General features: G+C 48.7%; 1 long non-coding RNA gene across 3 annotated transcripts in view; it reads right to left on the bottom strand.

The window, feature by feature from the left end:
• The window catches only part of LOC135453236 (uncharacterized), a 50,972-nt gene extending 38,426 nt beyond the window's left edge, over positions 1–12,546 (bottom strand). For 2 of the 3 annotated variants that reach the window (XR_010441802.1, XR_010441803.1), the window contains exon 1: positions 12,385–12,524. This is a non-coding gene — a long non-coding RNA (uncharacterized LOC135453236). Of the gene's footprint in view, positions 1–12,384 lie in introns of all 3 variants that reach the window. The other variant, XR_010441801.1, reaches the window with a different exon arrangement.
• Positions 12,547–13,078: the final 532 nt, after the last annotated feature.

The following is a 13,078-nucleotide window of genomic DNA, read 5'->3' as shown; positions in this document are numbered from 1 at the left end:
TGGGCTCTGCTATTGATCAGCCCCTTGAGTGAAAGCTCATTATGAGCAGCAGGAACGAGTTCTCCTGCAGAGCAGCAGCCAGGGAGGAGATGAGAGGCTCAGATGATGAAGGGGTGGTTGGGCTTTGCCTTTGGGCTGGGGAGGCACAGTGTGGGAAGGGAAAAGGGCAGGGGGAGAAAGAGACAGCAGACAACAGCACGTCCACTGGGGCTGTGCATCAGGGACTCCGTGTGAAGTGAACTGTAAGCTTATTCATCAAAAAACCCAAAACATTTGTGTTCAGATTAGCAGGGTTACACTGTCAAGCTTTACAACAAAAAAGGCCAAGCCCTTAAGAAAATGCTGAGGTTCAGCAGGTCCAGGAACACACACAAATCCATAATGAGCCATTTGGAGTGCTGCTGCTGCTGCTGCCCTGGGAGCTCAGGAGGAGCATCAGCAGCACAGAGCTGTTATAGCAGCCACACACAGGCAGGCAGGGAGCTGGCACTGCTCTCCCTGGCAGGCAGGGTGGAACAGAGTGCACAGCCCTGCCCTGGCTCCCCAGGGCTGCTCTCACTGCAGGGCATTGTGCTGAGCTGGCCTGCAGCACTGGAACCTGCTGCAGCTCCTGCAGCCACCCCGGGGCACTGCCACAGCCAGCCTGGGCACTGCTGGCACTGCCCGTGCAGCCCCCCTGGGCTGGGGGCACCCCCGCTATCCCACCCCTGTTATCCCATTATCCCCAGGGGACAGACAGGACCCTGCCTCACGGGGCTGTGGGGTCACAGACTCAGGCGTCCTTCCTTCAATCCCTCAGCCAAGGGAAGAAAATAAAAAGGCAAAACAACACCTCAAGATAAAAACTAGGCAGTGCGAGAATCCAAAGGAGAAGAACCATGAAGCACAGCTCTGGGGAGAATGCTGAGGGAGGCAGGAATCGCAAACAGACCATGCACAGGCTGTGCCAGCCCCCCACAGGATCCCCAGCCCTGGAGCAGGGGTAACTCACAGGAGGACCCCAAAGCCCCCTGGCTGTGGCACCGGGGACACTCCAATGGTGAACATTTAATGGTGACCACGGTGGTGGGTTGGGGGCTGCACCTGCTGGTCACAAAGGTCCTTTCCACCTCACCAGTTCTGCCCTCAGCTGATTTCCTGGAGAGGTTTGAGCCACCTCTGTTTGCTCAGGAGCACTCTGCATAAGGACAAAAGCAGTGGGGAAATGCTGCAGTGTGGGAGGACTGGAGAAAGCAATTGTGATGTGCCTAAAAGCCTCAAAAGCTTTCCTCCAAAGCAAAGTGTTAATATTTTTCATAAAATATTTATAAAGTGGTACATGATATTTATAAAAGAACATCAGCATATTTTTATAGGGAACTTGGAAGCTCTCAATACTGCATTTAGCAGAAAAAGAGAAGCTCTCTTTTAGAGTACTTTGCATCCTTTTGCATAATTTCTTTGACACCTTGGGTTTTTATTAAACTTTATAGGATGATTCCAAGAAGTTGCCCAGTGGTGATAAAGCTATACCTGATTTGAAAAGCCCTTTTCAGAACAGAGAACAGAGCTCTATAAGAACACATCTCTTCTTATAAAACTCCTAGAAAGGGCTCCAATATTTTTTCCTCACAAATTTCACCAGGAGCATTCACAATTTCATCCAGCAGCTAAAGCCTGTGCAGTGAATCCCAGAATAACCAGTTCAAAGGGGCAGCACTGGCAGGACAATCCCACAGTCCAGGGTCAGCATTGATGCCAATTGCTGCCCATTTGATGCCAATTGCTGGGGTGGGCTCTGAGTCCCTTCCAACCAAAACCACTCCATGATCCCATGGCAATCCTCACCCCTGTTGGCACTGTCATGGGTTATTGACCAAAAACGTCTCTATTCTGCTTGGATTGGCCCAGGGAAAGCAGCCCAGCCCCTCAGTCCTTCCCAGCCTGAAGGAAAACACACTGCCCACAAAGGAAAATCTCTATTTCCTCCTGCAATCGTGGATTTTCTGCTAAATAACAGAAAAGGTCAGCATTAAAACTCCAGCGGTGCTTCTGTGGGTTACCCATGGCCAGTGGATAAAGCCATATTTCTGCAGCACATTAGTGTTATTGGATTGCTAAATCACATTTCAGTAGCTGACAAAACGTACAGACCAAAAAATCCAATATCAGTAACAACAGAAATATTGAATGGATTCAGGTAAAACAAGCCAGCACCACAGAACATTTTATTTAAACAGAGCACATGTACAAGAAGCACTCTGGATACTCATTAACTGTGACTGGGATTGAAAACCCCAACATGAAATCACTTCCTACAAGGATTTCAGCTGGACTTATATGCACAAATTGTCCTAGGATCATAAAAAATTAATTTAAAATACTCCCCCAGTCCATCCCACTGGCACAAAGCAGGATCAACCATAGAGGTGTGCCAGCACAACCTGTTCTGTCCCCAAAAACCCATGGAGAGGGAGGTGTAGGGATCCTACAAAACCCAGTGACTGTTTATTGCACTGTGTTATTTATTTACTGAACTCCCCTCCCACTTACAGAGTTTTTGTTATTTGCTGGTACAAACCTCCCCTTGCAACAGATGCTTTTGTTCTGTTCTCTTCCCAGGGCACAGAACACATTTTCATCACCACCCCTGTTGCCCACCAATCTGCACCCAAACAGGGCACACAATGAGGGGCTGATTTAAATGCTGCATGTGCCAGATGTAACAGCAGCTGTAAAGGCTGAGGGACCAGGCTGGGCGACGCTTTAGGGGCAGTGTATATAATTCCTGAGTGTTTGGAGGCAGCAGGAGCCCTGGGATCAATGTGGGTAACAGTGAGTGTTCCCACCCTGGGCTGCCTCCTTTAAACTCCCTGCTCTCTGTGCTGCTGCAGTGGAGCACAGGGAAAAAATGCAGCTGTGATAATCTAGGCAACCTTTGCAGTGATGCCCCCTTCCTGAGTGAGACCTCAGGTTTCACTTAGAGCCCTGGTCCTACAAAGAATTTGCTTGCTATTGTTTCTGGAAGGGCCTCAGCAGCAAACCCTCACCATCATCGCTGCAATAGCCAGAGTTCCCTGCCAGCCCCACTCTGCAGAGAATTCCCTGTACTGACTCAAAGCGCTGCCTGGCTCAGGTAAGGCAGGGGGAGATGCTCAGCATTGGCACAGGGAGGGTGACCAGGTGCCAGGACATCCCCTCTGCTGAGACAAGGCTGGTTCTGAGGAGAACAGAGGGATTAGGGGAGGAAAAACCCAATTACAAACAGATATGGGGCAGCTGCCATCCCAGCAATGTGCCTGAGCACCTGGGGCTCCTGCCCTGCCCTGGCAGGGCCCTGGGGCTGCTGAAATGCCATCAAAGTGTAACCAAACAGAGATTTGTGAGCAATCCCAAGGGTGCCCTGTGCCCTCCCAGGCCGAGGGCAGCCGGAGAGGAGAGCCTGCAATAAAAAGCATTTTTAAATGCTAATGCAGCCTGCACAAAGGTGGAGTGGGAAAGGCAATAAAGGTGGTTTGGAGGGGTTTGAACAAAGAATTACAGCTCACTCAAACCAACTCAATCTACCCATAAATACAACTAACACTGTTTGAATGCTGTGTGTTACTGCAGGATAACAGTGACTGCAGAGGAGACAAAAATGATCAACCAGGCTGAGGGCATGGACCCTCCAAGTACCCCCTGCTTTCTGAAACACATCATTCAGCTTTCAGCCTCAGCAGCAGGGCAGGCTGTTTAAGCCCAGGATAACACACAAGGAGGTGCAGTGCATCCCTGGCCTGTCCTGGGGAGCTCCTCCATTCCCTGCATGACAATTCCCACAAGCAATGCTGCTCTCACATCAGCTTTACTGAGCCTGCCATCCCCAGCCCTGCGGACCCCACAGCTCAAGTGGAGGTGACCCCAAGCTAAGTGGTGCAACCCTAAATTGCTTTTTCCTGCCCAAGGGGGCCCAGCCAGGCTGCAGAGCTGCACTCCAACCTGTGCCACAGCTCCAAGGCTTCACTCACACAAAAATCCATATTTCGTTTCAGAAAAAAACGTACTCTGCACAGAAAATGTGCAGCTGACCATTAATAATTGTGTTGTGGCAAATTTGTGTGGTCACAAACAGCGAGGTGGTGCCAAAGCTGTAGGTGAGAGACCAGGAGGAGGAACAGCAGCACCAGGAGGAGCAGGGAGCTTCTGGCAGGTATTTTCAGGTATTTCCCCTCTGCACAGGCACACACATGGCCAGGCAGGGCCAGCAGATTCCTCCAGTGCCACTGCCACGAGCCCGTGTTGGCAGAGAAATGATTAAATGGAGGGCAGTGATTATTTCTCCATCTCACAGCAATACTGGAGGCACTTAATTTGATACAGTCCCAGCTAATAAACAGAAAACAGATGAGATAATTTATCTCTATTTACTAGAAATTCCACAGGGAAAAGAAAACCCTGTCAAATCTGTTTGTGCCTACAATATTGCATGGAAGCCTCTGGTAACTACTCTGCACACTGATACTGAGGCAGAAGAAAATTCATTCATATTTTGGCTTCTAAAAGCAACACAAAATGTTCCCTTTCCCTTCTGCTGTGTTTCCCTCATTAGACATCACAAAACAGCACTCCCTGCAGAGGCTGGCGTGGCCCTGATGGTGCCAGGCCACCCCCATGTGCACCCCAAATGCCTCAGCTGAGCAAAAATCCCTTCTGGGCAGGGTTTGGGGAAACAACCAGCACTAGCATCCCCCAAAAAGGGAAGTTCTCAGCAGGTATGACACAACCATGGGGTATTTTGGCATTAGTGCTGCAACAATGCATCATCAGTGTAAAAACTGCAGACCAAGGAAAATGGGCTGTGAGTTCTTCATCAGGGCAGGTCACTTTTCAAATGCACCACAAACACTGTTAGTCTTCATTTCAACAATCCAGCTTAACCTTTTGGAAATGTTACTGCTAATAAACATAAGGGAACGATACAGAAACTTTCCTTTGCTTGCAGTTTCTGTGCCTGCCCTTGCAGCCTCTCCCTCTCAGCTCCCCTTGTTTTCAGCATTGCTGATCAATGTTCCAGCTCCCCTTGTCCCTGCCCAGGGTGTCAGCTGCAGTGTTTCTGCTCCTTTCACACACGTTGGTTCTGCTCCTTTCACCCCCTTCCTTGTACAGCTCATTTTGTTTGGTATTCTCTCAGTGCTAAAGGTTTAAAACTGATGCTGAGCCCCAAAATCCCAGAATGGCAGAGTTTTCTCTTTCAAAGCTCAGTTTGCATCTCTGATCAAAGGCAGTGGGAAGCACCTTGCAGTCCAGCCCAAGCGTTTCTGTCAGGCTTCCTCCTGCTGTGAAAGCCACCATGTGAGAAACTGCTCCTTCAAACCCCCATGTGCACGGCAGTTGCATTTGATTCATTATGCTTAATAAGGAAATTGATGTAACATCATTAAACAGGGCAATTAACTGTCCAAATGATGCAATTACATATGTACCCTAAGTACATGAAGAGCCTGGTAATTGCCTGAACATTAATTCAAATTATTCAAGAAAATTGTATTTAAAAATACAGATGCTTAGTCTGGGAAAATAATGTCAGGAATGCCAAGGCAAAGAGAAGGGAAATCCTGCAGACACTGGGCAGGCCCCAGCACAGAGGGTCCCACACAGCAGCAGCTCCTCCCTAGGAGGGACAGGAGCCTCTCCACAGCAGCACAAAGTTGATTTTCAGGCAGCAGACTGCACCGATTAAATTTTAAAGCCATTCCTTGCTAAATCTTTTACTATTGCTACAAAGGCACACACCTGCACTATCCCCCTCTGGGACAGAAAATAAACCCCAGCTATTATTTATATAAACCTGGATCACATTTTCTGCCTCTGTTGAGGCTGAGACCTCCAAAGAATGGCTGTATTTAAGGTGAAATTATGCTTAAACAAACAGTGTCTATGGGAGATCACACAGCCTTGGAAATAAAGCACTTTTAAAAATTATTTATTTATTATTTGTTATCCTACATGAACCACAGCAAGGCCAGGAAAAAACACTTGCAATTTTCCATCAGTCCAAAACCACATGAAATGTCACAGCCTCAAAGCAGGCTCACCTGTGTCAGGAAAACTCAGCTGAATCTTCAGCAGAATGAGACTGAAATTCTGCAAGTGGCTGTGGCAAGCACCCATTCCTTACCCTGCTGGAGCAGCAGCGTTTGGATCACATTTTTCCAAGCAAATACAAAAGGTGAGACCCCTTACTGGTGCTTTAAGAAGTTCTGTACCCATTAACTTTTTTTAAATCTTTTTTCTTGCAGCATTTGGGGCCACCCTTCAGGTTTGGGAGGTGTTCACAGCTTGCTGCTCCAGATGGTTCCTGGTGATGAATTTGGGCTCCCAGCACATGAAATGCTGCCCAGGGCGTGCAGGGGCCATAACAGCTGTGCAGCCCTGGAGTCCAGCTCAGAGCCAGCTGGGGATGCACCGGGATCTTTGCATCAGAGCAATAAAAACCTGGCCTGGCTTTCACAGGGTACCCAGCACAGAGCCCTGAGCTAAACCACAGCAGCCAGCCCTGGTCCCACACCCTTCCCCTGATGGCTGCCAAACTCCTCCTCCTCCTCACAGCTTCAAATGCAATTTTCAGCTGCATCCCTGCCTGGGGCACCAGAGCTTCATCTCCTCCAGGGCCCCTCAGATCACTATTGCTGAATACTCAATTTTCCTGCAATCATCTAGGTGTTGTAACCTTCGCTGCAGTGTTGTTCTTGCCTCTCTGCTGGGGCTCGTCTCCATTCTCTGCAGCACAGTCCTTCCTGTCTTCTCAGGGACTCCTCTTGGGCTCTCAACCCACCCCTATTTATTTCAGTTACCTTCACAAGCTACAGCTGCTGCCCAACTAAGGACCCTGCAGCTGCAGCTCGTTTGGAGCAACTCAGACCCACACAGGTCTTACAATACAACATATATTCAGGCCCCCACATTTCCCCCCTTTTCTTTTAACAATTATACAATCACAATACACATACAGTTCCAGCTCTCAGGCTGCCACAGCTCTCGGCTGTCTTAGATACACACATAGAATATATACATATCCCTATACAGTCCCAGCTCTCGGCTGTCTTAGATACACACATAGAATATATACATATCCCTATACAGTCCCAGCTCTCAGGCTGCCACAGCTCTCGGCTGTCTTTAAATGTTCCAAGGCTCTTTTCTTTAAAGGCCATATTCTTCCAGCTTTCTGCTGCTACAGCACCTTAATTCAAAGGCCATATTATATTCTACAGTCCCAGCTCTCAGGCTGCCACAGCTCTCAGCTGTCCTATCTTCTATAGTCCCAGCTCTCTGGCTGATATTCCAAAGTCCCAGCTCTCAGGCTGCCACAGCTCTCGGCTGTCCGGGGGATTCCATACCTTCTTTCAATGTTTGGTTGTGTGTTCTTCATCACGTCGGGGTCACCAGTTGTTGTAATCTTCGCTGCAGTGTTGTTCTCGCTCTCTCTGCTGGAGCTCTTCTCCATTCTCTGCAGCACAGTCCTTCCTGTCTTCTCAGGGGCTCCTCTTGGGCTCTCAACCCACCCCTATTTATCTCAGTTACCTTCACGAGCTACAGCTGCTGCCCAACTAAGGACCCTGCAGCTGCAGCTCGTTTGGAGCAACTCAGACCCACACAGGTCTTACAATACAACATATATTCAGGCCCCCACATCTAGGGATTAATAAACCTACATTTAACACACAAGTGAAAAGTTCTGTATAAGGTTCTTCCACAAAAAATAAAAACCCAGAGATGTTGCTCTAATAAGTGTTATGAAAATATGAAACCCTCAAAATAATTATTGCAAATAATCTGTAATTAATAGCTCTTGAAAAGAAACCCACTTTTTCAAAAAATGGACTGTGTGGCATACATAAATCATGTTGCCACTAAGAAAAATAATTTGCTTCTGAAGTGACATTTGTCAACTAAATGAATGAGTACTTTGACATTTATAGAAACTGTGACACTGCTAAAGCTATACAGTACTGCTTAATGTTATTTTCCTTTTATATAAAGAGAGTCACAATTTGAGCATAAAAATTGCTCTTATTAGGCAGAGAATGTCAAGTCTCATTGCTAAATTTACTGTAGTGATTCAGCATGAACACAAGCATTGCCCTTTTGGCTTTCAGCAGCTCTGCTCAAGTGCCCATTCATTACCCACATTAACTCCACCGCAGTGCCATCACCAGGGCCAGCCAGGGGAATCTCAGCTGAGCCAGAGGTTGCTGCCAGTGTGGATCCCAGCTCCCACAGACCATGCCCAGGGAGGCTGAGGGGCTGGGGCAGCAGCACAGCCCTGGCACAGCCAGCAGGACACCATGCTGAGCCCAGCGTGCCCACCCTGCTGTAACCCAGCGTGCCCAGCCTGTGCTGAGCCCAGCCCGTGCTGAGCCCTGTGCCCGGCTGGCTGAGCCCAGCGGGCGCCAGGTAGCAGCCCAGCTCAGAGCTGCACCTGGAGCCTGTGCCTTCCCTGCTCAGCCGCCCAGTGACCAGCTGATGTACCAGAGCTGTGCAGCCCAGGCCTGGCCCTCTGCAGATCCCGCAGGGAGCCAGGTGCTGGCAGCTCCAGCTCTGAGGACCTGCAGAACCTGGATGGGCCTGGATCTCCTCCTGCCCAGGATCCTGGCCCAGGGAACTGCAGGGAATGAACTCAGGATGCTGTGCAGCTCCTGAGGCTCTGGATCTCCTCTGCCGATCCTGCGACTCAGGATGGTGCCTGGGCCTCTGCGGATCCCTGCAGGGAACTCAGGATGCTGTGCAGCTCCTGGATCTCCTCTCTGCCCGGGAAACCTGGCCCAGGGAACTGCAGGGAATGAACTCAGGATGCTGTGAAACTGCTGAGGGCCTGGAGCTCCTCCTGCCCAGCACAGGAAGGACCAGGGTCCCTGCAGGAAACTCAGATGCTGGACACTGCTCCTGCCTGATTCCTCCGGCCCAGGGTCCCTGCAGGAGCTCTCTCAGGATGCTGTACATCTGGAGGCCTGATCTGCTCCTGCCCAGAACTGGCCAGGGTCCCTGCAGGAGCTCTCTCAGGATGCTGTACAGTTTCTGGGGGCCTGGATCTGCTCTGTGCCCAGGAATCTGGGCCAGGGTCCCTGCAGGGAATGAACTCCGGATACTGTGCAGCTCCTGGAGCCCCTCCTGCCCAGGACAGGCTGGGGGAGCTGGGCTGTTCACAAACTCAGCCTGGAGAATCCACAGAGCTCCCAAAGCCCAGAGACCCCGGCAGGGCAGGGCAGGGGGTCCTGCTGAGCTGGGCACAGCCAGAGAGAGCAGAGAGAGCAGATCCTGGTCTGGGAGGGACCAAGAGCAGAAAGGATGACAAGGGGCATCATCCACCAAAGGGAAACCAAAGGACAAAGGCAGCCCTGGATCCCCACCAGCCCAACCCAAGGTTTATCAGCAGATTCTCCCACCACAGCACAGTCTCAGCTCTGGAGGACAGCCTGCAACAACTCAACACCACTCACAGCCACAAACCCTTCCCTAAATGTTCAAACAAATTAGGAGCACACACAAACCAAGGCCCATTTAGAGACCAAATCAAAGCAATCCATTTCTCCAGATGCTCTACTGGTTGCTCCAGCTGTAATGGCACTCTTATAAGGAACTGTAATAAAGAAGACAAAACGCTCATGCAATCCAGCAGGAACAGAGCCAAACAGCCATTAATATTGTTCTCCCAAAGAAAAATGGCTCACTGAATAGCCTGAAAGGACACCTGACATGCATCTCTCCCTTCTTCCACAAAATATAACCATACATAAAACTGATATGATTACTTGCTAAATCTAATAAGTTTCTTTTTCTTTGATGGTTGTTTGCTCCTTAATGTGCTTTAAATGCATAATAAAAATATAATGAAAAACATACATTTATTCTATGTGGCAGCTACTGCATATTCCATAAAAAAGTAATCTTATAAAGTTTAATTTTACAGTGTTTCTTAAATCTATTTCTACTTATTCACTATATGCTGAAGGTATCCGTGAAGGAATTTAATACTGAACATAACCCTTTTCTTCACTGATATTAATGCCAAATTTTCTTTTTACAGTCATTGTCTCGTCCCTTCTGTAAGCCTAGAAAAGGAAAAGCAAATGGATTTAATGTTTCCAAAGAGTCTCATTAAAATGTAAAGTCCAAATATCCACATAATTTTTTCCCCGATTGCTTTAGGGCTGTTGTGGGATTTTTCCTGTCTGGGCATTTGTCTTCCATAACATTTTAATTTCCTTGAGAAAACTCTGGACTGAGCTTATCTCCTTGCCACTGGTGATATCAGAGCATCTGCTTTGCATTAAAGGAATGCAAATTTGAGCACAGCTGAATTAAAGACCACTTGCTTTTCAGAAGGCATTTGTCAGGAGAAGCACCAGCAAATAAAAAACCTATTGACAGGAAACCCTGTGCAAACCTTTAGGCCAAGGCACTCCAGAAAAACCTCGTGGGACAGTCTCCCTCCTGGGTTCCCTCTGCAGCAGAATTTACTGCCAAAAATCAGATTTGCAGCCAATAATCAATCCCTTCTAAGAGTACTCCTACATTGCACACGCTTGGCTTTCATGGCCTGGCAGTAATGTAGAGCAGAGAAAAGCCAGCTCGGGGATGGTGGGCACGGGGAGCTGCCAGCACAAAGCCCAAAGCTCAGCCCCTGACAGGAGACAGGGCACTGCTGTCCCACCGTGGCCCTACAAACACCATTCCTGCCCAGGGAGAGCCCCAGGGACCCCTTTGGGGTCACCCTGCATGGAATCACCCCCAGGGATTGGAGCTTTTCCTGAGCCAGGATTGAGTTCCCTTCCTTGCACCTCTTTGTGCACTGACACTCTCACTGTGCCATGTGCTTCTCTCATGTTCACCCTTAAACACAAAACACCAGAGCCACTTGCTCATCTGAGCAATATTGACATGTTGAATTTGCTCAAACAACAAGGATCAATAGCACACAGAACTCCAGAGACCTGCCAGGACATGGAAAAATATAATAAAGATCAAGGTGACAGCAGGTTTTAATTACATGAGAGGAGAGAAGAAGGTGTGTTCTGCAAGGTCTCTGCAATCTGAAACTATAATCAAAATGTCATCAGCCTGCCTCTCGTATTTGCAATCTCTTAGGAAAATGACTAAAATGGTGTAACATTTTCAGATTAATTTTGATGCCTCCATCAGAAAGGCTGACATTTGGCTAATGTCAGACATCACCTACACTGTCATTTGATTTCTCTGTTCCCCCTCGGGTGTCACTTCACTAATGACCTAGAAGTGGCAATGAAACAGTGAGCAGACCCAAGACAGAGCTGTGGAAAATGCACAATATCTGCTCTGACATTCCCGTGCTGCTCATGGAAACACTCACAAACTGCTGTTTGCCAAGCCACGTGGCACAGGTGTTTAAAAACCATGTGTAAGCATCTCGTCATTTATCAAAATTAACAATGAATTCATTTGCTTCAGCACTTCAGGAATTCACATCAGGACACAAAATATCTGAGGAACACAGGAACAACACACCAAGCCTCCCAAGCTCACAGCTACATCACAGCCTGCACTGCAGGAGCAGCTTTTGCCCTTCCTTTCACATGGAACACTGTGTAAATCCTAACCTTTCTGTGCTCAGCCTGCACCCTCCTGGTATGTCATTATCCTTTCCTTCCTTTACATCTCCCAGGAGTCTGAGATCAAATAACATACATAAAAAAAAAAATAAAATTACATTTTCTCTGTCTCCTCCCATGAAAATCCCTGTAGCACCCATCACAGCACAGGAGGAGAGGCTAACTCAGCACAGTGCAAGAGCAAGGGATGATTTAAACCCCTTATAGGGAAACCCCATGGAACAGGCAGGTGGTGGCACTGCAGCCAGGGACACACAGCTGAGGAGGAGCCCAGGGATGGAGAGGCAGGGCTGGGGTTTCTACAGGAGGCTGGAATGCTGCAGCACTCCTCTGGGACATCCACATGCACTACAGCTGCAGCTGCAAACACAGCCCTGCCCACCTGCTCTTTATCAGGGTTTTAAATTCACCACATTTCTTGCCATCAGTAAAGAAGATTATTGCACTGCAATTTTAAAGCAAAATGTGGCTGCCTTATAACAATGTGATCTTAAGCATTTTCCAATTACTTCTCCCTGGGGCCTTTCAAGCACTGGGAATGAGAACTCTGATATCTGTGACTCTTTCCCAATTCTTGATCTTTTTCTGAGGCTTTTCTACAGGCCAGGATAACAGCAGGGAAGAAATTGCTGCTTGCCAAGGTCCTCATTCACATCACACAGCAACTTGCCTTTGTCCTCTCCTTTCTAGGTGGGAGCAGAGATTAAACTTCCAAATTACTGATTCCTTCTTGCAGAATTGAGCCTGTGGAAAGATTTGCCCAAGTTGGTCTTACCTTCCAAAAGCCTTCCAGGGCAGTTAATTCAGGAGTTCTCAGAGTGCTCTGGCCCCTGCAGAGCCTCTGGGGCAAAAGGTGACCCCAGGCAGGGCAGGGCAGGGTTGCAGTTGCCCCCAGAGCCCCAGACCCTGCAGGAGGGCAGGGGCAGCTCCCAGGAGAGGAGGGGTAGCCCCAGGCTGGGTTTTGTCCACCCAGGCTGCCAGCACAGCTGAGGGCAATCCCACCGAGCAGGTCCAGCTGAGGGCAATGCCACCAAGCAGGTCCAGCTGGGGACAATCCAGGACTGCCCTGCAGGAGCAGCACAGGTGCAGCAGGGAGGGCAAACAAGGCACTGGGGTAACTCAGACCCGGTGGTGTGGAGGGATGACAGATGTTGTCTGAAACTGGGGCTATACCTTTAAAATACAATAAAAAAGCCATTCTTCTTGTGAGTCTGAAAATTAAAAAAGGAGAGCAATGCTGCAAGTCCAATTTGCTAATGGATAGCACGCAGTTCTTCTGCACAGAACAATCTGAAGCTGTGTTATCCAAAGCCAAAAGGTTATCAAAGCCAAGATTTGTTAACAGCACTGAGAAGTCTAAAGATTAGGAACTCCTGATTAGCGCAGGAGCCATGGCAATGTCTGTACAAGAGCAGCAGTTGTGCCTCCTGCTGGGGAGGGAGCGTTTGCTCCTGCATTGGAGCGCAGTC

Source organism: Zonotrichia leucophrys, chromosome 12, assembly GCF_028769735.1.
Source record: "Zonotrichia leucophrys gambelii isolate GWCS_2022_RI chromosome 12, RI_Zleu_2.0, whole genome shotgun sequence".
Lineage (NCBI taxonomy): Eukaryota > Metazoa > Chordata > Aves > Passeriformes > Passerellidae > Zonotrichia > Zonotrichia leucophrys.
The sequence above is the reverse complement of the archived record's forward strand: the minus strand, read 5'-3'. Positions and strand labels throughout refer to the sequence as shown.